This window comes from Protopterus annectens, chromosome 17.part0 (assembly GCF_019279795.1).
Source record: "Protopterus annectens isolate FY-2018-M chromosome 17.part0, PAN1.0, whole genome shotgun sequence".
Taxonomy (NCBI): domain Eukaryota; kingdom Metazoa; phylum Chordata; order Ceratodontiformes; family Protopteridae; genus Protopterus; species Protopterus annectens.
Genome location: NC_056751.1, coordinates 484,285,040 through 484,309,569, shown reverse-complemented (window position 1 = coordinate 484,309,569; position 24,530 = coordinate 484,285,040).

Genomic DNA, 24,530 nt, shown 5'->3' with positions numbered 1-24,530 from the left:
TCCTACAATCCACTACCTAACCCATCCCACTTCCACTAGCCACTCACCATCCTTTCACATAACTGACCAACTTATTCCACCACTCTCAGACTCACTTATCACTATATCCCCAGCCTATATCCAATAAATAACTTGCTACTATTTTCCTATAAAATTATTACTTCATTCAACCAATCTACCCCCTCACAAACCATCAAACCCTCACAATTCTAACAAAGCTCAACCCAGACCCTAAGCAGTCCTCATACCTCTCCAGCCTAATCCAACATCTAACTACCATCCTGCTATCTGGAGATATACACCCCAACACCTCCCCCTCTGCATCTAAATCCATCCTACTAGCTTCTCTAAATGCTCAAAGCATAGCCAATAAAATCCCCAACCTCCATGCCTGGCTTGTCCACAATAAACCTGATATCCTGTCCATCTCTGAAACTTGGTTAAAACCTCACATAAATGACTCTGAAATAGCAACACCCAACTATTCAATCATCAGAAAAGATAGAACCCATAAAAAAGTGGGAGTAGTAGCTCTTCTATACTCATCCTCCTTATCAGTAACTCCCTATAACAAACCTACTCCCCACTTCGCCAATGCAGAATTACTCCTAACCTTACTTCAAATAAATAGACGCAAATACATATGCATGGCCTCTCTTTACATCCCCCCTGCTGACAATATTTCAATACTTGAAGACATCCTCTCATGGCTTTCAACCAATATTAGCAACAAAACAATAATTCTGGGTGACATGAACATTAATTGGTCCTCCATTCAGTCTCCCATAAACACTCTAAATATAAATCTCTATAATTTCTCTCAACTAATCGACTCTATAACCAGACCCTCTAAAAACCTCTCCAAATGCAGCACCCTAGACTGGATCTTAGTCTCCCACCCTCATAACTTCTCTAACAGTGGCACCCTTCCCGACTCACTCAGTGACCACCTCCCCACTTTAACTCACCAACTTCCTTCACCCATACGTCTAACTCACAACTATATCATCACATGCAACTAAAAAAAATTTCAACCCTGATACCTTCTCTAACTCCCTAAAATTAATAAACTGGAACCCTCTAAAAACTTTTCCCCTGAATAGTGCAGTTGCCTACTTCAACTCAACATTCTTAAACCTCTTAGATTGCCATGGCCCCATAAAATCAAAAAGAATAAAAATCAAAACTGCCCCTTGGCTAACTAAAAACAAACTGGGTATCATGCACCTTAGAGGTAAAGCCTGGGCACATCACCAGAAAAACAAGTCTCCCTCCACCCTTAATGAATACAAAACACTCCGCAGCAAAGTTAAAAAGCTTATCATTGTAGATCGACAGAATTATTTATCCTTACTTCAAAACAACCATAAAACTAATCCACAAAAATTCTGGAAAGGTATCTCCAACCTCCTCAATCCCAGCAAAACAAAAAACCCCAGCCCAGACCCAAATGCACTAGACATTGATCTTGCCACACAATTCAACTCCTTTTTCATTGACTCCATTTCCAAACTAACCTTATCCTTCCCTAACTCTTCACCATCTGCTTCTCCCCATCCTTCTCCAACAACAGTTCACCCTCCTCTTCTGCATCTCCCATCACATCTTCCCCATCTCATCCACTTTCAAACACATTCTCTTCTCAGCAAATCCCATACCCACATCTACCATAAAAAAACTCCTCCAGAAACTGAAGCCATGTTCAAATGCCCCTGACGATGTCCCCTCATACTTTCTTAGCATTGCTGCAGAAGCCATTGCCCTGCCCATCAGTATTCTAATCAATTGCTCTATCCAAGAAGGTCTTGTACCCCGGATTTGGAAAAAGGCTTTTATCATACCCTTGCACAAAGGAGGCAACAATAACAATATCTCTAATTTCCGTCCCATTGCCATCCTTTCTCCTATCTCCAAAATTCTGGAAAAGTGCATTCATCTTCAAATCCTTCCCTATCTTATTTACAATAACCTACTAACTCCCACACAACATGGATTTAGACCCGGACACAGTACCATGACCACCCTTCTCTCCTTCCTTGAAATTGTAAATAAAGCACGGGACTCTGGCAGCATTGTATCTACCCTCCTACTTGACCTATCTAAAGCCTTCAACACCATCTCTCATAGTCTCCTTCTTGTTAAACTCTCTAAACTAAACATATCCCCCTCCTCTATAAACTGGTTCAACAGCTACCTCTCTAACAGACAACAAGCAGTAAACTGGAACAAAGCCACCTCCTCATTCATTAATACCCCTACTGAGGTTCCCCAGGGGTCCATACTAGGTCCCCTCCTCTTCAGTATATTTATAAATGACTTCCACTGCTTCATCCCCTACACAAATCTTATCCAATATGCAGATGACTCAACTATAATCTATTCTGCCACCTCCATCCCCACACTCCTAAAACTTACCCAAGACACATTCTCAGCCACTGAACAGTGGATGAAAGAAAATCACCTAGCACTCAATGCCTCTAAAACCAAACTAATGGTATTTACCTCCTCTAAAGCCATCTCCATTAATATAAGCACATTCATTATCTCTAGCCATAACACAACAACACAACAATCAATTTGGAACCTGTGGCAAAACTACTAGGGATCCTTATAGACAACCAGCTCAAATGCAACTCCCACCTACAACTAAATATTAAAAAAAAACACCAAAAACTTGGCATGCACTATCAAATCAATACCTCACCCCTTCCACTAAATTTAACCTCTCTACAACTTTTCTCATCCCCTCTCTCCTCTATGGTGCCCCACTCCTAACTAACCTACACTCCTCTCTCAAGACATGACTCTCTTCTTGCTACAACAAAATTGCCACATTCGCTACCAGCCGTAAGTCATCCACTCACCACTGTGTATCCCTCCACAAACTAAATTGGTTAGAACTATCAGATCTCACCTACACTCAACTCACTCTTGCTCACAAGCTCATCTTTAACCCCTCCCTCTGTCCCTCCCTCTCCTCTACCCTCAAAATGCACCTCCCAGATAGACTACTAAGACCTAACAATCAAAACCTAATAGAACTGTACAAACCAAGTCATCCCCCAGGTAAAAATCTCCTATCCTTTGCCCTTGCACGCCTCTGGAACTCCCTACCACCTTCCATACGCACCACCACAAATCACTCTTTATTCAAAAAAATCACTTCACTCACATCTAATATCCCTGTGGGAATGCTCCTGCTCCCACTCACATCTAATATCCCTGCGGGAATGCTCCTGCTCCCACCCCGCATAATCTCTTCTCCACTTTACACTTGCAACATCTGCTTCTCTTCATTCTCTAATTTGTACTCTCTGCTCTAGCTTATACTAACCCACGAGCAACAAACTACTTAGAAACTATAAAGTCTATTTCTCTTCAGAAAAAAATACCTTAAAATGCAATGTTCTCTAAAATGAAATGTTTTTTATTATTCTATAATACAATGTTCTTTCTAATGTAACTGTTTTTAGTATTCTGTAATATTTGTACTTAATGTAACCTAAAGTCATGACTGTAACCTTGCTTGTATTTGGAGCTTTTCTCCCCAGGACTCCATTGAAAATGGGTTCTTTTTGGCCCAATGGACTATCCTGGTAAACCAACTGTAAATAAAATAAATAAATAAATTCTGTCATGGACTACACCTGAGACACACTGCCAGTCGGCTGCAGCCCTGCTTATACTGGCTTTGATCTCTTCATTCATACTTCCTTTCTCCTGAACCACCCCTCCCAGATACTTAAAGATATTTACCTGTTGGACTATCTTCCCTTCTATCTCAATTCTCAGCTTCTTTTAATTTCCCCAGTTTGTTGCCATTACCACTTTATCTGAGCTTAGTTTCATCCAATGTAACTTCAGTTTTGTATCCCATTCCCCTATTCTTTGCTGAAGTTATTGCTCAGTCTGCCTGTAATGCCACATCATCTGCATACATCAACTTTGTTGTTCTGTCCCCTCCAACCTGTTTGTTAATGTAGTCCAGCACCAGTATGAACAGCAGTGGGTTCAGACTTGAACCCTGGTGCAAACCCACGCTCGCTGGGAACCCCTCTGCACATCTGAGCACTGTTAGTACTTGAATCCCTGCGTCATTGTACATAGCCTGCACTAATTCTACCAATGTTTTTGGAACTTTGAACCACTGCAGTACTGCCCAAATCCCCTTTCGTGGGACCTTGTTGTATGCTTTCTCCATGTGTAGGAAGGCCCAGTTGGACTCTAGCCTCATTGTTAGCTTCTTTTCTACTATCTGCCTCAATGCAAACATCAGGTTAGTTGTGCTGCATCTTGATGTGAATCCGAACTGCTCATCTCCCATCTTATATTCTATTACACTGTGTCTACCTGTCACAATTAGGGGATTTGGTCATGTTGATCAATGTCTCCATTATATAACAAGTAAGGCAATTAACACACAGAGCAGAATTAGAACAAATTCATCAGATGGATCAGATTGCATACCAGCCATATAGTGGTACAGCTGTAAATACACTGTTGCACCAATATTTAGAATAGTTTTAACAGACTTGAATACCACAGTCAGATACAACAACTAACTAAAAAAAATGGGAGGCACAAATGAGGTAAAGATTTGCAGGCTGATTAGTTTAACTTTACTTTTGCATAGGTTTTTTGAGTGGTGCTTCATTGATGCAGTGAATAAAAAAAACAGCATTTCTAGATAATCGGAACAGTTTTATTGGAGGCAGGTTGGTGCTTATAAACCTTGTAGAATTCTAAAATCAAATTGCTGTGGCTAGTGATTTAGGATTAATGTGTGTTGTGTACTTAGATTTTATAAAAGCCAATGATTCACTACCTTTCCCATGCATTATAAAGCACTAATCAATGTAAAGGTCAAACTATATACAGACAAAGTGACGGGGAGGACTTGGGCTGTGGTTATTAATGGAATAATATCAAGTCTGTACCAGTTACTTCACGAGTACCATTGGGCTCTGTTTTGGGCCCTACTTTGTTGAATGTAGCTTTTGCCTTGTATTCTGAGACACAAACAATGTTAGATCAAATATGTTTATAGCAACAAGGGTTTTATTGCTGCATGTGATTAAGATTTCAGTGTCATAAATTGGTATATGAAAGATACCTGTAACTGGGCTATGTCAACTGGCTTAAAATTCTGTTTTGACAAATACAACATAATGTATTTGGGAAAACCCTGTATAATGAAACCTATCCACTTGGGACTGAACATATTCAAGGTACCTGAATATTATGAAGATATGAGAAATAACTGCAAACTGGATGAGACAGTGGCAATATAATACATAGAGCAAAAAAAAAAACTAGGCATAAAGATAAGAAATCAACAAGGGATACACACTGATTAACTACACTGTTGAATAAGTATATGTCTGCTGTTTTATAATACAGTAATACTTTTTGTATTTATACAACCAAACAAGTAACATCAATAAAGGCCATATAGTGAAAATGTAAACAATTAAATATATCACATGCAAATGCAATGCACCAACAGACATAAGTATCTTTATTGATACACTCTGTATTACCATTGTATCAGGGAAAAATGTATACAGGGATTGAGTTACAGCATTAAGGAATAAGCTTCCAGTAGAGATCAAGAGATCAGAAAGTCTGTCAATATTTAAAAGTTACTTGGATACCTGGACAGCTGACTTGGTATTTGATTCTAAAGTGAAGAAGTAAGTTTTCCTTAATGGTCTAAGTACCTAAGCATTGAGGTAGAATTTATCAAACATAATATTGGTTGCTTATTCTTTACTTTGTTCCAAATACAAGCTTTATCCTATTTAAGGTTAGAGCTGTTGAAATTCCATTTCACTTTTATAATTAAGCTGCATGCATCCTGTAAACATGTATGGGTACTGGTCACAGACAGTATATGCTTTTGTGCAGCATAACATATTTCCAACTGTGATTCTTCATCTAAATCTGATCTCAGTCAAAACTGTATATTAAATGTGCTTGCCAAGACCTCTGGAGCATTGCTCATGAGTTGTCATGACTGTACTTATAAATGCATTTAAGCTGTGGGGCACACTAATTTAATATTAAATGCAAATTTTATGAGTGCAAAATTAAACAAAGTCACCAAAACAGATGTCAGTCCATTAAGTGGCACACACGAAAAATACTGATTTCTAATGTATAAGATCTAATTTTGATAAATATGGCTTTATTTCCTTTGTTGGAGTGTAAACAGGATGAGGAGACAAGCCATCAGTTATACTTCTCCGTACTGAACTCAGGAATGACTGTTTTATAGTTATGAAATATTGCTTGTAGACTTTTCCTTAGGATGCCAGTAGTGATTCAGATTCTGGACGTCTCGGCAGTCTCCATGGATAAGCACATGTGGAATCAATATTTTTAAGTAAATGTAATCTGAGATAGTTAAATTCCTCACAACATTGAGGAGTACATAGAACCTTTCACCCTCCAAAAATGCTTCATCTCTGTAGTTTGCATCCAGTTGAGGTTTTAACTTATTTACCTGGCCAAGGAGACCAAGTGGAAATAATTAGCATTTAAGCAGGTTTGGGGAAGAACAAATGGCTAGTATACAACTTCTGTAACTCGACAGGAGCAGGAGGAGGTTGGGTTTCTCTGAACAAATGTTTGCTCCTTCATACTAGATGTGGGCAGAACATGAATGAATTAAAGGTTGAGGTTACAACTTAAATATGCTATGCATGCTACTTATGTCAGTGGAGCCATACAGATATCCTCTACACCCCACACATCAAGACACAATTAAAGGCCACTCTTCGGACAGAGTGACCATAACTAGAGCTACCCTCTGTCCTGCTGCTGTACCATAAAAGATATTAACTAAGAACTAGATGGATAGATTAACAAGCATTCATATGGTTGGCTGTCTGCCAAAAGTTGGTAACAGATGAGGGCAATATCCCTCTGTTTATCTATGTACATTATATTTGTAGGGAGAGAGGCAGAGAGTTAAGTAATGGAAATGTATAGTTGCCATGTTGATTTATAAAGTTATTCAGTTTCCAGATGATTGACTTTTGAAGCTTTCTTCCATTTCCCTGAATCAAAGCCACCTATACATGAGATATTAAACAAAGCCCCACTCCCCCGCCCACTTACTCGCACAGAATTTGTTTATCAGAATTATATTTTTGCCTGTGTTCTGATCCTCTGCCTCAATTCCCTGAGTTTCTCTAAATATACCAAAAACCTGTTTTTCCCTTACTTCATATTGCAATTCCTATTTTTATTAGACTAACTTATCTTTAATTTATTTAGAAACTATCTAAAATTTCTCTAAGTATTAAATGGTTGTCATATAACTTGTTTTGATTCTTAACCAGTGTATTTGTATTGTCTAATTTGTTGTAATTTAAACTGCAGATGTTTTTGTTTTACTTTTTAAGATGGTAAGATTACTGTTCTTAAAATGCTTTGTAATAATTTAAAATAAATAAATGTATTTGTTGAGTAATATTTGCTGAATTTTACATAGCCAGCTTTTCTTTTAACTGAAAAAAGGAATATCACAATAAAATTAATTTTCTCTGAATAGCTGTGAATACCTCTAGACCTCTTAGTGCAAAAAGTCTGGTTAAAACCTAAAATAACGGGGAGACAAAGGAATAGAAGTAGAAAGGATTTAAATATTGCTCTTATAAATGTAAAAAAAAATGTTAGAGTAACAGGATTTGTGTTGCTACACATTTTCTGAAGGAAATGAAGTCTGACTGAAACTCAAATGCATGCCATTATTTAGGGATTTCAATCCTGAATGATTTGCCACAAAGCCACAAATTTTATGAGTAGAACAGACCAAGAAATATGAGGCAAAAATATGTACAGTTGAGAGTTATGCATGCTTTAAAATTAAAAAAAAATTTCTGGAGAAACCTGCTTTATGTAGGAGTCTGATTCTGAACCCTCTACACAGACATGCATACCCACATGTACTCACACATACTCATAAAAGCACTTGCTAATACTGAAATATACACATGCACTTCTGCACAGTCTTATCCATGCACTAATATAATGCACTCACACACATGAATATGTGCACTCGTGCACACTTGCATATATACATACTCGCATACAGTCATATACACATACTTGTATACTTGCACACACTGTCATACATGCATTCATACACAGTCGCAAGTGCACTCGCACACACCTGCATATACATATGTACGCACGTACAGTCACATACATGTATTTGCAAACACTGGCATACATGCACTCAGGAACACTTGCTGACAACTGGACGCACACATTTTCTCAGTTTCTAATATCCCCTTTCTCTTTATAAGAAATTTGAGCCAGGAGCTGGGTGCACAGTTTGTGACTTGATTTAAAGCTGGGGAGGGGGATGCATGCCCACCTCGCCCTATGGTATTGATGGCCCTTGTCCTCTGACATTAAAAACTGACAAGGAAGAAGCTTTTATTTTTAATAGAAATCAGAAAAAAAACAGATTTCATTATTTAAATGTAAATTGTACATTACTCACCATGATCTGCCTGCTGATAAAAAGTCGACTTTCAATGTAGAAGACGAAACGGGTACTTGTTGATGCACATTACTTTGGATTTACACAAGTCCATTTAAGGGTGATAAATACTTAAGTGCACATTGATAAGTTTGCACTTAATTTATGCACAGATAGTAGATGCACACATTAAAATGTTCCATTTATCCTTGTTATATTTATTTTAAATTTGTTTACTGGGAATGTCTGACTAGGCCAGACAGCCAGAGGAGGCATGGGGAAAAAAGCTTCATTAAATAGAAACTAAAAATACATTGAGAAAAAAATGGTTACATACCATAGAATAAAAACATTACGGATCATAGATATAAATACAAAATATTACATGATATAGTTCAGAGCCTGTTTATATTTAGGGTCTACCACAGGAAGTTTATTTTCAAGTTTGGTGCATTTATTTCTGAGGGGGGGAGAGTTGTGTCCATGCAGCTATTTATGTGTGCATAGAATTTGTCACTGAAGGATTCTTCATAAGCAGTGGAGTCATCAAGATAGACGGAGCTTCTGAATTTAACCTGTTCATCCCTCAGTTTTGGAAATTAGTCTCTACATAATCTCTGAATACCACGGTACTGGAAAATGCTTCAGCGTTATGGTGAATGTGATTGATTTGTGGCCTGATACGACTATGGTAGAAGGAATAATTGGTACAGAGCAAAGATGCCCCATATGGGTAAGAACCAATATATTAATGCCTGTGTCAGCTCGTCTATATTATTAGACATAGCCCATAGTTGTGGACCAGACACCCCCTCTTTGCCAGTTCCACAATGTGTTATACCCAGCTCAGCTTTGCTTAGGGTTCTGATGCAACTGGTTTCTCTGACCACTCTGCATCACACTCCTGTTCCATTACTGCAGCACATTGGTCAGCAGGCTTATTATGTCCATTAGTTGTTGCTACTTCTGTAATACTCTATTGTGTAACACAGCACAAGACAAAAGTAACTGGCAGTTGGCAGTAAATCTGCCAGTTAATAGAGTGTTTGATTTCTTTCACCTCCATTCGCTTTCTCTGTTACTCTGAGCAAGTTAGTTGACAAGACAGTTCTCCTGAGTCACCTGGTTAAAAGGAAAATGACTGCTGTGCACCAGCAGATGTATTTAAGGATGGCAACTATACCTCCAGGAGTCTAAACACATTGATATGGTGGGATTCAAATGGGGGTCATCATAAATTGTTGTATGTGAATGTGCAACACTGTACAGCATGTCAACCATGATATATGAACCTTAGCTGGGGGTCACCATAAATTGGTCCAGCTCATATCCTACATAATCTGTAATAGACAGTTGACTCTGTCAATTAAAACAACATATTCTGGACTAGCTGACCCTTTTAGAAATGGACTCCACATGAAACCTGATAGAGATCACATTTATGCCAGATGTGGAAGCCACGTCACTATAGTGTATTGACCTAGTTTTATTATACATGGGCACACATTGTATGCAATACCCTATGATTTGCACAAACTTGGGTAGCGGGAGTGAAAACCTTTCTAGTTGATATAGTATGGAGCAGGCAATGCTTTCACGGCAATGTGCATGAAATTAATGCTCCCCAGGACCTCAGGGATCTGTGCTATATTGTAAAATTACCATATATTGGTGATTCACTCCTCAGCTTCTTATGGAAAACAGACATGCTCCTTCACGTGCTAATTGTCCTGTCAAGGAAATGGTGTATTTGTGAAAATGATGCCTGCAAAACATGTCTGCTTAAAGATATTTAGAGGTCCATATTGCAAGGGGTTAGGCATTCATGCCTACTTTGATAGGGAGTCCATACATCTCACTTGAGTCCATGTGTGGCAGGATGTCTCTACAAGCACCCATGTGACATCTCTGTCTACACTGTAGCATTCAGCAATATCCTCTTTAAGAAGGTCCTGGTATGAGAACCACTGACAGACGTATTTGCAAAACGCACGGCAATGATATGCAAGTATCCCACACATGCTCTGAAGGTGGCCACACGTTCCCTTGCTAATGCTGATACTACTCCAACCATCATGATGCTAGTGAAGGTGCTGTACATGGGGAAAATCATGGAGCTGCATCTCATTTCACAAAATCACTATCACTCTGAATCATCCAACGTTTAATTTCATCTGCATGTATGATGGTTAACACACCGACAGTCCTTTGCATTCTCTTATGCAATCATTTGCATACAGTGCTAATTCATACATTAATTGTTACTCCTTGTGTCACCATTCGCCCATTATTTTGTGTAATATTATGCTTGAATTGTTTCTAAAGCAAGATCACACTTCTATATCTTTGGTTATTCAGACAATCTTGATGGCAAGATAAGAAACGTTTTAGATATATATATATATGTGTGTATATATATATATATATATATATATATATATATATATATATATATATATATAAGAGAGAGAATAGAACTATATATATATATATATATGTGTGTATATATATAGTTTTATAGTTATGTATAGTAGCCTACCTTTTTGCTGGTGTTCACAAATGGCAAGTTATAATACTCTCACAAGATTGAATCACTCACAGTGATCTATAAAGGATCTAAGAATCGAAAAAAATACAAAAATGAATGTTCTTTTGGGGGGGGGGGGCCCATACACTACCTGCCTCTCATATATACCAGTTCCTAGATTGCATATTCCCATCCCCACTCTACCTCAAGCCAGTAGACATCACTCAGCTGATATTGTATGAACAGTACCTACACAAGCACAAAAGATGGTACTCAGTACATTTAATAATTAAGCCATCAAACACTTATTCAGTACATTATAACAGATCACAAAAGAAAACTGGTTGAATCTTTTTGTAATTTAACTGTTCCACTAACAGCAGACATAATTGGTATGAATAATGGTGGTGTTACTGGAAGCGTTTTTCTACACTAAAGTGTAGAGTTTGTATTAGGGGCAGTGTTTGCACTTGTTGTAAAGGAGGGCAGTGGGGTTTTGCCTGGTATACTGTAAGTCATTCACTTCTTTGTGACCTCATGCAGAAATGCAGCAACTCATTCAAAATATGAAAGTCAAATAGAAACTGTTCAGACCTGCACCCTAGGTTATAGCTGCTGTAGATATGAAGATTATGATGATGATGCACCTAATTAGGGTTTTTCTACTCCCTATAAAGGGCGGTGCCAAGTCAGTGAGCTAAAAGTAAGCAAGGCCTGGGGTGGAAACGGTGCACATACTGCAGTGTGCATCTAATAGGTCAGAAGTTATGAAAGGAGAAGTAAATGAACTTTAATCACCCTAACTAAAGGGCTTTCCCAATATGAACTTTCAGTGTTCCTTAGTACAAGCAGATAAGCTAAGATTAGAAGGGGCTTCATATGTCAAATTTATGTAGCATGAAAGAAATTAAAGACACAACAGAGCTTTATTTTATTTTTATTTATTTCACATTTGTTTACAAGGAAAGTCCAACTGGACATGACTCCTTTTTCAGCAGAGGCCCCGGGAGAACAGCTACACAAATAACATTTACACACACAATAATAGTCATCCTTATGAATTCACACAATACATAGGTTCATAGGTTGGTACTAGGCTAGCAGCCCTAGGGCGTATACAAGCCTAGCCATAATAATTCCCTGGCTATTTCTTACCACACTATTTACTTCCCTGGACCCCTGTCTAGTAGGGCAACTGACGTGATCCCCGGGGTGAATTTCCTTTCTCCCATCCAATTGTCAAGGTTCCTTTTGAAGAGGGCCAAAGAGGCACTCTGCTTGACATGTATGGGCAATCTATTCCAGAGTCTGGGAAGTCTCTGGGTCAAGAACCTATCCCTCCAGCATGTTCTGTTTATTGTGATGACAAGGTTTAGATCCCTGGAGGTGTGGCTCTGAGGGATTGGGATTTCTTTAAGTGTAGCATGTCCAACAGCTCTGGGTTTGACATGGCCTTGTATGTTAAGCAAAGGTCACTTCTGAGTAGACAATATGCGACAGGCTATAGCTGGAGTTTTTTAAGGCGGTCAGCGTAGGCCATCTGATTTAGGCCTGTGATTCTTTTCGTGAGGTATTTCTGCGGCCTTTCCAGTTGTTGCAGATGTCTTGAGAGGTACATACCAAATGGGGCGTTGTATTCTATAATGGGTCTAATGAGGGATGAGTACAGTGGGACAATGACCTCCTTTTTCTGGATGAAAAGCCCTTAATGATGAGGTGTGCCACATAGAAGGATTTCCTGACTGTTGTAGCAATGTGGTTATTGAAGGTGAGACCACTGTCCACCTGTGTCCCTAAGTCTCTTATCACACTTTCAGTGTTTAGTGTACTGCCACCTATATGGTAATTCATGGGTACATGTTTTTTCCCAAAGGGGATAACAATACATTTCTTGGCATTGAGCTTGAGCTCATGGCTCTGGCACCAAGCATCTGTTTCTGTAAGGCCCTTTTGTAGAGTAACCACATAATTTGGGGATTCATTAATGGCTCCCAGTTTGCAGTCATCTGCGAACTTTGTTAGCCAGAGTCCCTTAATGTTGGCCTGTACTTCAGAGAAGTAGATGCCAAACAAGAGCAGTCCCAGGACTGAACCCTGAGGTACTCCACTTGTCACTTGTCTGTAGCTGGATTTGGATTCTGTTACTTTTACAATGTGGGTTCTATCAGTAAGCCCGTTAGCAACCCATTGGGTGAAGTATGGATTAATGCCCAGCTTAGTAAGTTTATCTATGATTCCAGAGTGGGGCATGGTGTCAAAGGCCTTGGCAAGGTCTAGATAGGCTGTGTGGACCACCTTACCCTTCTCCATGGCTCTGGAGACTGATTCAAAGAAGTCAAATCAGGTTCAGGAGACAAGATTTGGCCCTTCACGAACCCAAACTGGGTGGGGTCCAGTGTTTGAAGGTTGCCAATGTCTTTGTTTATAAGTTCCATGATAATACGCTCCATGGCCTTTCAGATAAGGCTCATCAGACTGATGGGACGGTAGTTTCCGGGATCCAAGGTGGATCCCCCATTGTGGAGTGGGATAACTGTAGCTCTGCACCACTCAGTGGGCATGAAACCTGAGGTGAGGCTATGATTAAACATGACACTTAGGTGAGGTGCCAGTTCATATTGTAATTCGTGTAGTACACAGCCCAGGATGTCATCTGGCACCATGGATGCTGTATTCTTAGCTTTGGAGAGTTCGTTTTTTTACCTGTGTGGCTGTTATTACCAGAAATTGGCAGTCTTCTGGTATTGAGATGGGCCATTTAGGGGGTGAAAGGGGGGTGAAGTTGGCACTGAATCGATCTGCCAGGATATTGGCAATATCCTTGGGATCAGTATAGTTAATGCCATTCTGTTTTAGCTCAGTGCACATCTGAGCATTGCCATTTAGATTTTTGACATAGTTATAGAATGCCTTGTGGTTGTCTTTGGAATCTTTGGTAATTTTATTTTCATAACTAGCTTTGGAGGATTTTATGATGGATCTCAGTTTCTTACTAAGGCTGATAAGGGAGTTTTTTGCATCCTGGGATTTTCCTCTTTTCTGCAACAGTTTCTTCCTTTTGTTGTAAAGTTCGTTTATGGCAGGGGACCACCAGATTGGCTTCCTATTTTTGGATGAGAGCATCTTGGTTCTATTTGGGATGGCACGATTCATGCATGAGTGGATGTGCTCATACAGTGCATTTATGATAAGTAGCATTATTTAGCATATATGACATGGCGTTTTATAATAGCAACAGTTTAAAATATAAGTTTTAAGGAAGGAGTGGTTACATTTTTGCAGCTGTCATTAAGTACAGCCAGGGTAAGGTACAGGTAGATATAATTAAGTGATATGTGAGGATAAAAGTGTGTGATGGTGTGATAGGTACAGAAATGATAAAAAGTAAGGGGTGAAGGTGTGACAGAAAAGTGCAGAGATAAGGAGATAGTGAGACAAAGGGGCCCCAGTATTAACCAGGACTGTCACAACTGCACAGCCATGAGTTTATCAGATTTGATTTTAAAGACTTTTTAAATTCATGTCTGGAAGCTATGGCACTGATGAGTGGGGGAAGTTTTTTCCATTGTTTGGTTATTGTGTTAGAGTAGAGGGATGAACCGCTGGCATTATCTGTAGTTACTTTGAGGAGGAGTTTGTGAGTGGAGCACCCAGAGTAGGGTTTTCTCTGGCTGATGCAGAATTGTGTGTGAAAGCATAAGCTGATTATGCAGAAGTAGGTGAAGTTCAAGCTAATTAAGCTGTTTGAGAGTTAGACAGTGGTGTGATGTATATCAACCCTTTGTAGTGAATTTGGCACTTATATCAGGCTTCTAGATCGCTTAAGTCAGATTTTCTAAGGTTTGTTTGAATTACAGAGGCATATAGTAGTGTAGAGATGAGACTGGTGTGTGCAATAGTGGCCCTAGCAGTGCTTAACTGTTTATTTTGATATAGTGTACCTAGTGTTTTGTGGACTTCTTTATGGTGAGAGAGATATGGATATCAAATTTCATGTTGCAGTCAATCACAACACCAAGAAGCTTTGTGTGGGTAACAGGAGCTATGATAGTTTTGTTATGGGAAATGATGTTAAATGAGCGATCAGGATTGGCATGCTGTGTAGGTTGGAAAATGGGTTTTGTTTGGATTGAGTATTAGCCGGTGGTCAGTGAGTCAAGATTTGACAGAGAAAAGAAGCTTGAGTTTGTTGGTTTAGTTCCTGGAGGGAAGAGGAGGCACAGACTAATGTAGTGTCATCTGCATACTGGATGACTGAGGAGAGGAGAGTAGAGGTGTAAAGGTTATTAGTGAATAAAGTAAATAGCAGTGGTTCAAGAATAGAGCCTTGTGGCTCCCGTATAGTTACTGGGAGCACAGGGGATAGCTCATGATGCCATTTAACTGCCTGCTGTCTCCCTGTTAGGTAACTTTGAAACCATGCAATAGTGGATTGGCTAAGATTTAGTTCTGACAGAGCTTTTATGAGCTTGTTATGATTAATCATATCAAAGGTCTTGGAAAGGTCTGGGAAGATAGCTGAAACATATTTACCTTAATTTCTATGCCCATTGACTGTGTGTGAGAATGACATTTGAGCAGTGGTTGTGATATGGTTAAGGCCTGAATCCATGTTGTATGTTAGTGAGAAGTTTGTGTTGAGGTGTTCCATAATTTGTATATGAATACACCTTCCCAATGTTTTTGAGAGGGGAGACAATATAGCTATAGGGTGTAATATGTTTGTTCTTTTGAATTTCCCCCTTTATGGAGGGGAATAATATGAGAGACCTTCCAGAAGTCAGGGACTAGTTTTTCAGAGATAGAATGGTTGATATGGATGGTTAGTGGATACGTTATTGCATCAGTGGCAGTTTTTTAAAAATTCAGCTGGGAGTTTTTCTGCAGCTAGTGTGGTTGGTTTTAGCTTTCTGAGTAATTTTTTATTAAGTTTACAGAGAGAGATTGAAAGGTAGAGCTGTTTTCCTTAGGAAGGTATCCGTAGTTTTCATTAGTTTCAGGGGAGCTTTGAGAATTTGCTAGTATGGATTCAGTAAAGAATTTATTAAATTGGGTGGCAATATTAGTTGAGATGTCAGTAGTAGGGGAAGGAGTCATGGATTTTCCAGGCTGAAGAACATTATTAATAGCTTTCCAAAACTTTCTGGGATTACGTTGATATTTAATTTGTATGCCATGATAATAGTTTATTTTGTCTGTTCTGATCATTTTTTGGTTTTGTTTCTGAGGTCTATGTATGTTGTTTTGCGTTTGTTTTGGCTTTGTGCCAGTTGGACCAATCCTCATCTTTTGCATGAAGCAATGACTTGGTTTCTTTGTTCAGCCAGGATGCATAGTTAGACTTGATTCTAATGGTTCTAGATGGAGCCATAGGTCTTTAGTATATTAAAGAACATGGAGTTAATGAACCTAACCGCTTCACTGAGTTTGAGTTGCTTGATGGGATTCCAATTACAGGCATTTAGTGTTGAGATGAAGTTAGATGGAATAAATGTTTTTTTTTTGGTTTGTATTTCTTGAAAGGTGGTTAGTTTTTCTAGAGCTGGGAGAGGTCTAATTTTATAGGTAGGCAAGTTGTCACTCTGGCTGTCAGGTAGGCAAACAAATGGGCTTATTTCAGATGGTTTGTTAGAAAGTATCCAGTCTGAGAGATTGTCTTTGTTGTTTTGTCAGTTCTAGTAGGATGTTGTGAATCTGTGGAGGTTGATATGAGTAGTGGGCATGGTAGAGTTAAATGGTGTGCAGTCAGTGTTGAAGTCACCTAGAATGGTTTCTTGAGGGAATGTGTCTGATGCCCAGTGGAGTAAGTTCTCAAGGGTGTGGATATATTATCACCCAGAGGGAAGTAGCTTCCAATATATCAATAATTTTTCTAGCATTACTTTTGGGGTTAGTAAATGCAATTTTGGCGGTACCTAGGGCTGGAGTAGGATGTCTAATGTGACATTTAGTTGGTCTTTAAATAGTATTGCAACACCTCCTCCCTTTCTGTTTGCTTTTTTGTCTTTGTGTAGAAAATTATAGCCAGGGCAGTAATCTATTATAGGAGATGTCAGGTTTTAACCACATTTGATTAGAAGTACTACATCACTACATCTGGTGAGTAGATGCAAAGATTAGCATGGAAGACATGGACTTTAATATTCAATTCTGGAGAGGTAAGGTAAGTTGTGGGGTGCATTTGTCTTGAGAAGGTTGATAGATAGGAGAGCCAGGGTTTGGGTTCATGTCTGCATGGAAAGACAGCCTGGAAGCAATGTGTACAATTATTTTTATGATTTTGGTGATGTACTTATTGTGTATTAAGGATGGTTTATTTGAGAGCTGTCATGGTGGGGTTTATACTACAATGCGGTGATAGGTTGCTATGTGAAAGAGCTGGGTGTATGCAGTGCTTGAGTGAAGTAGATTTTGCAGTATGTGCAGTAGTTTTGTTGTGAGGAGCTGATATAGGATTATTATGGTGATAGGAGGTAATATATGTAAGCAAAATTAGGACAGAGTGTGTGGCAATGTAAGCAAGGAGCATGTTGTGGATTTGTTTAGGCTAGTAAAATGAGCCCAATTTCTGTTGTAGGAGTTAAGGTGACTATAGCCAACTACTAAGAATAGGTGTTTGAGTACTTTAACCTGTGCTGAATAATCTATAATTTGTTGCTTTAAAGCCTGATGGTTTAGGTAATGTATGAGAAGGGTGTAGACTTGAGATGAGGCTAGGTGTGGGAGTTTGTAATGGTTATTTAAGAGAACACAGTGATAAGCCATATAGGGTGGTGGGAGTTTGTAATGGTTAATTGAGAGAACACAGTGACTGGACCTCATAGGGTGGTGGGTGTGGTTAAAAGGGTATAGTAAGGAAAGAAGGGGTGGGAATGGGAGTAGGGGACTGGAGTGAGCTTGAGCATAGCGAGGGCGAATGGAGAGGCTGGGCCCAGGCTAGAAACTGCCTACAAAAAAAAAAAAACAATCAAAAAGCAGGTAAGCTTGTTAGGGAAGATAGCGATAAACTAAATCTAGCGCCAATGTGCAATGAGAAACACTAGAAGGGAGGTAAAGATTAGTGGGTGAAGTGTTAGCTAGAGGTGAGAGATGGAAATCAGTAGAATTTGCAAGGCAGGCTAGTGAATGCAAGACTTGAGTTCAAGTAAAATACCAAATGGAGAAAGGGTCATTTCTAAGTTGTGTAGTAGACAAAAGTCAGTAGCAAGGCTGGGTGAGACACAGTAGCAGGAAATTGAGGGGCAGAGGTAGGGCATAGATGTGAGGGCCCTCTGGCAAACAACAATTATTGTAGATATACCTATACAATACAGTTTGTACATGCATAAAGTAATATAATATCCAGGTGTGAGGAAATATTGTCTTTCAGTAGATCGCACTGGTTCCTTACCGGTGACAGGCTACTGAATTATATTGTAGCAGCAACTTCAGTGTGTCTGACAGTGAGGAGAAAGTCAGGGTTGAGTGAGCTGTCTGTGTACATTCAGCAAAATAGCAGAAATGGGGTGGGTCGAGGCAGGGTCAGGTAAGAAAGATGAATTAGATTGAATGGAATGAGGAAAGAAAGTCAAAAGTAGTAGCATAGTACTCTTAATTTTACCCCACCTCAACAATATATGCTAACCCTAAATATAACCAACTCCTGTCCTTTACCCTACACCTTGCCTTAGAAAACTGATTTCTGTAACGCTACCAATACACAAGGGCATCCAGAACACAGAAAATGTGGTCTTTGCACAAAACCTTTTTTCTTACCTATACTGTATATATCTATAGAGTGGATATAAAAAGTTTACACACCCCTGTTAAAATGCCAGGTTTTTGTTATATAAAAAAATAAGACCACAGTAAATCATTTCAAAACTTTTACCACCTTTAATTTGATCTATAACCTGTACAATTCAACTGAAAATCAAACAAATCTGTTAGGGGAAAAATATAAAAAAATTAGAATACACTGGTTGCATAAGTGTGCACACCCTTAAACTAAAACTTTGTTGAAGCACCTTTTGATTAAATTACAGCATTCAGTCTTTTTGGGTAGGAGTCTATCAGCATGGCACATCTTGTATTGGCAATATTTTGCCCACTCCTTCTTACAAAAGAGCTCCAAATCTGCAAATTGTGAGGGCAACTCTTGTGCACAGCCCTCTTCGGGTTACCCCACAGATTTTCCATTGGATTTAGGTCTGCGCTCTGGCTCGGCCATTCCAAAGCTTTAATTTTCTTCTGGTGAAGCCATTCTTTTGTTGATTTGGATGTATGCTTGTAATTATTGTTGTGTTCAAAGGGGAAATTCATCTTCAGTTTTCTAGCAGATGCCTGAAGGTTTTGGGCCAAAAGTGACTGGTATTTGGAACTGTTCATTTCCCTTCACCTTGAATAAAACCCAGGTTCAGCTGAAGAAAAACAACCCCAAAGCATATTGCCACCACCATGCTTTACTGTGGGGATGGTGGTCTTTTGGTGATGCAAGCTGATTTTGAGCCAAATGTAACTGTGGCCAAAACGTTCAGCCTGGATCTCAGACCAGAACACATTTTCCATATGATTTTAGGAGACTTGATGTAGTGTTTTGCAAATTTTAGCTAGGCCTGGATGTTTTTCTGCGCAACAAAAAGGCTTCCATCTTGCAACCCAACCCCATTGTCCAGACATATGGAGAATACAGGATATTGTTGTCAGATGTAGTACACAGCCAGTACTTCCCAGAATTTCCTGCAGCTCCTTCATTGTTGCAGTAGGTCTTTTGGCAGCCTCCCTGACCAGTTTCTGTCTTGTCTTTTCATCAATTTTGGTGGGATGTCCAGTCTTTTGCAATGTCACTGTTGTCCCATATTTTCTCCACTGTGTTCTACGGTATATCCAATGCTGTGGAAATTTTTTTGCACCCATCTCCTGACTGATACCTTTCAACAATGAGATGCCTTTGATGCTTTGTCAGCGCTCTGTGAACCATGGCTTTTGCTATAGCAGGCAACTGAGTAAATGTCAGGAAAATCTTACTAGGGCAGCTGAACTTTATTTGGGGTTAATCAGAGTCTTTTTAATTGATGGCAGGTGTGCACCCAAGAAGAATGAATGCTGTAATTAAATCAAAAGGTGCTTCAACAAAGTATTAGTTTAAGGGTGTGCACACTTAAGCAACCAGTTTATTGTACATTTTTTATATTTTTCCCAACAGATTTGATCATTTTTCAATTGAATTGTACAGGTTATAGGTTACATTAAAGGGCGGAAAAGTTTTGAAATTATTTACTGTGATTTCATTTTTTTATATCACAAAAACCTGACATTTTACCAGGGGTGTGTAAACTTTTTTATATTTGTGTGTGTATGTGTATTTATATATATATATATATATATATATATATATATATATATATATATATATATATATATATATATATAAAATATGAATGACATAACACACATGTATATAGATATAGATACACATGTATATAGATGCCGATATATATGTATATGTTATCATATTATTGAAGGCCAAAATACTGCTGATCAGAATCCTGAGATAAGCATACTGATAAACTAAAATGTTGAAAACCACAATCTTAAACTTCACAGATTTGACCCTGTAGGGACCCATAGCCTTCTTGTTTCTGTCATTTTACTTTTCCTGTATGTCGTGATTTTGATAGGCACTGTACTGGATCTACTTCTAAAGTTCAAAGTTTCAAAACTTTAAATGGCCAACACCAGAAGATCAAGGTTTTGAAACTTTGAAAACAAAATAAAAAAAATAAATTTTTGCAGGGGACCCCAGCACCCCCTCTCCTAACTGAATATAGCAATTCTGTGATCGCGCTGTAGTGAGTAAAACGGTACATATATCATTCTGCGCTGTATGCAGTCTCCATTCAAAACATTCAAAGTTTGAAAACTTCGATCTTTTGGTCTCAGCCATTTGAAGTTCAAAGTTTTGAAACTTCGAGCTTCTGAAGGGGATCCATATATATATATATATATATATATATATATATATATATATATATATATATATATATATATATATAGGAGTAATTCAAGTAAATGATCTATAAAACTTTTGAATACTTGAGCTGCAGTCTAAAGAGTTTAAAAATCCATTTTTCGAATGTCAGTGTTTGAATGCTTAAGATTTCAGTATCTCTGTCCATGTTCCATATAATTTATTAAATGTATTCAGTAGCAGCTCTAATAAGGTTTTAATTTCAGTTTGGATTCCATATTATTAACCTGAAGCAATATTATAAAGTGCACTAAATTCAGAGGAAATAATTGTTTATGGAATTCACCAAACCATAAATTGTAGGGATATTTACCCCAATCCTGGCCAAAAGAATGCTTCATCTCCTTAAAAACTTCTACCACTCAAAACTTATTTATAATAACAAATGTTTGTACTATCTCCAATAAAATCACAGAATTCCAAACTTGGTTTTCTCATAGTAACCCTGACATTGTAGCAGTTATGGAAACCTGGCGAAAACCATGCATACTAAACACAGAAATTACACCAGATTACAACATACATTGAAACGAAAGGCTCCATAAAAGGTGGGGGGCGTAGTATTAATATACCAGCAATCTTTAAACTGTTACACACTTTCCGAAACCTTTGCCATGCATATTATTAGCATGCCTATACATAAATAGCAATAACCAGCTATGCACTGCTATATTGTACATCCCCCCGAGGCCAAAATATCCGTGTATATAGAAGACTTCCTATCCTGGACAAATCACAACATCGCCAATGTAACTATCATCCTTGGTGGCATTAATACTGGCAAAAATCTTATCTCCACCTCCCCAGCAAATAGTATAATCTTGCACAGGTATACACAACTTATCACAGACCCTACAAGTGTTATCAACAACCACACTGAATCAACCTTAGACTGGATCCTAGCCTTCACCTATAGGAACCACACCCAAATACCCAAAAGTCACTCTTATAAAACATCCAGAAACCTATCCTACTTGAGTCAAAACCTACTCATAGACACTTTAACAGCCCACAACTGGACCCCTGTTAAAACACTCCCACTAGAGGACCCGATAATCTATTTCAGTGTAGTCTTTCTTAATATTCTCAGTAGTTTAGCCCCCATTTGAACAAAAAGGATTAAACATAACCATACCCCCTGGCTAACAAAATACACCAAACAATTACTTCTTTCCATAGGCAGAGCCTGGAAAGAATGACGCAGAAATAGAACTCCACAAAATGAATTCACCTACAAACAACTTTACAATACTGCCAAAAAATTAGAAATTAATGACAAAAAACATACTTCTCAACACAGTTATCACCCAAAAGAATAACCCAAACAATTTAGAAATCTGTTTCCTCACTTCTTAATCCTGGAACCCAGCATAATCCTGCACCATCTCCAGATAAAGACCATTATTACAATAACTCAAACATGCATGTTGAATATTTGGTTAATAATGCAGGTTTTATTAATAATCTTCATACAGCATCCCAACAGAGTGCACTCATCCAGTATGTGGATGATTTCCCTATTATCTCCTCTTCCAATAAATTGTCTGACCTCTAAAAGATAACACACAACTCTTTTTCATCAACTGAATCTTGGCCAAACAATGCACACCTTTTACTCAATCCCAAAAAATCTAAACTCTTACTATTCCCAGCAAAAACAACTCAAAACTTTAGGATCATACCTCTCAACAGTCCACATTTTTAAAGAATGTTCAGCTTTTTCTCTTATTTTTGGTGTGTCCCCCAATTAAATTTATGATTTTCTGTGGCAAATCACTGTGATGATCTGATGATCGAAGTCACCAAATAATGACATGCATTTGAGTGTCGGACTTCAAATCCTTCAGAAAAACACATATCGACACAAACACTGTTATTCTAGCAACGTTTTAAGTTTATGAGAGCAATACTTAAAATATGTCCCAATTTCTGGGCCTTTGTCCCCCCATTTTGTCAGGCTTTGTCCAGCTTTCTTGCACTAAAAGGTTGAGGGGTATGTTTAGGATATACACGCAAAGCAATACTGAAATAGTAGTAGTAAAGACTGCAAAATTACTAGGCATAGAAAATGATGACAAACTCTCCTTCAAGAATCATATACTTAAGAAGGAAAAGAAAAAAAACTTTAAACTTGGTAAATGCTATAGGCATAAAGTATACATGGACAAGCCCACTGGATAAAACTAGCAAATACCTTCCCTTCTCTATGGTAGTCCCATCTTCACCAACCTTCACACTTTGTGCCTGAACAGTCTTGCTACTATAAAATAACAAAATCTGCTGCTAAATGCCAAATCACGCACACCATTGTCTGGCCATAAAAGACTTGAACTGGTTTGAATTCCTCCATTTGCACACAAAGTAATCAATAATCCTGACACGTACCCTTCCCTTCAAAATAATCTAGAACCATGCACCCCCCCCAGAAACCTTAGCTCCAGTAATAAGCAACTTCTAAACATAACCAAACCCATCAAGAGAGCTGGACAAGCCTTTATTCATACTCTATTGCCAAACTATGGAAGGCATTGTCTTCCTCAATCACTCAATTGGACACTATAAAATCATTTAAATTTGCTCTAAAAAAAACAGTACCTTAACCTTCATACCTGCTCATGCACACACATGACTAAGCCACCTTGAATAAAGATTACCTCCTATTTACTTGTAATCCTTCTGCTACATACCTACATCTTGTTCTCCTCCTATTTCTTTACTAGCCCTTCCAATATCAGTCTTAGACTTTAACCTATTTCACCTTATGGGCTTCTCCTACTTCTTAATCTTGAACTCCCTACTGTCAGATCAAAGAATTTTCCTCCTTACATTTTACCTAATTATCAGACTAACTGTATAATTTACTATATGTTAATATGTCTAATTTGTTTTCTCGGTTATGATTTTCTGCATAAAATTTAGTCAGGTTTTACTAAAACTGAATACTATCTCTATGTACTAAACAAACTTGTTAAAAGATTTTAATATTTTGCATATTCCTGGAGCTTTTTTCCTCGGGCCTCCACTGAAATGGATAATGACACAGTGGACTTTCCTGGTCAACAAATGTCAATAAATAAAGGCTGGGGATATTTAAATGAGTCCTGCTTTGAGATATTACATTTAATTGTATAAGTTAAAAGACTGGACGGGATACATGACTCTCATTTTTTTGTCACCTTTAAATATCATCGCTCAAGCTGTTCCTTGATTTTTAAGGATAGTCTCTTTTAATAAAAACATAGTATGATGGCTTGAGACATGGACTGTTGTTAGACAGTTTATTTATTATTTGTTTAACCGGGGAAAAGCTTCTCCAAAGACCCTTTCCAACTACAGCTTGTGCCCATATAGTGGGAATACAGAGATTATAAGGTAATTTTACATATATCTACTTCAAATGTATGAGTGTATGTCAAAGTTACGCAAACAGCGCATGCTAGGTTTGGTGACGAGACTTATTAAAGGGGAATCAAAGACAAAACAAACGTTAACAATAGTCG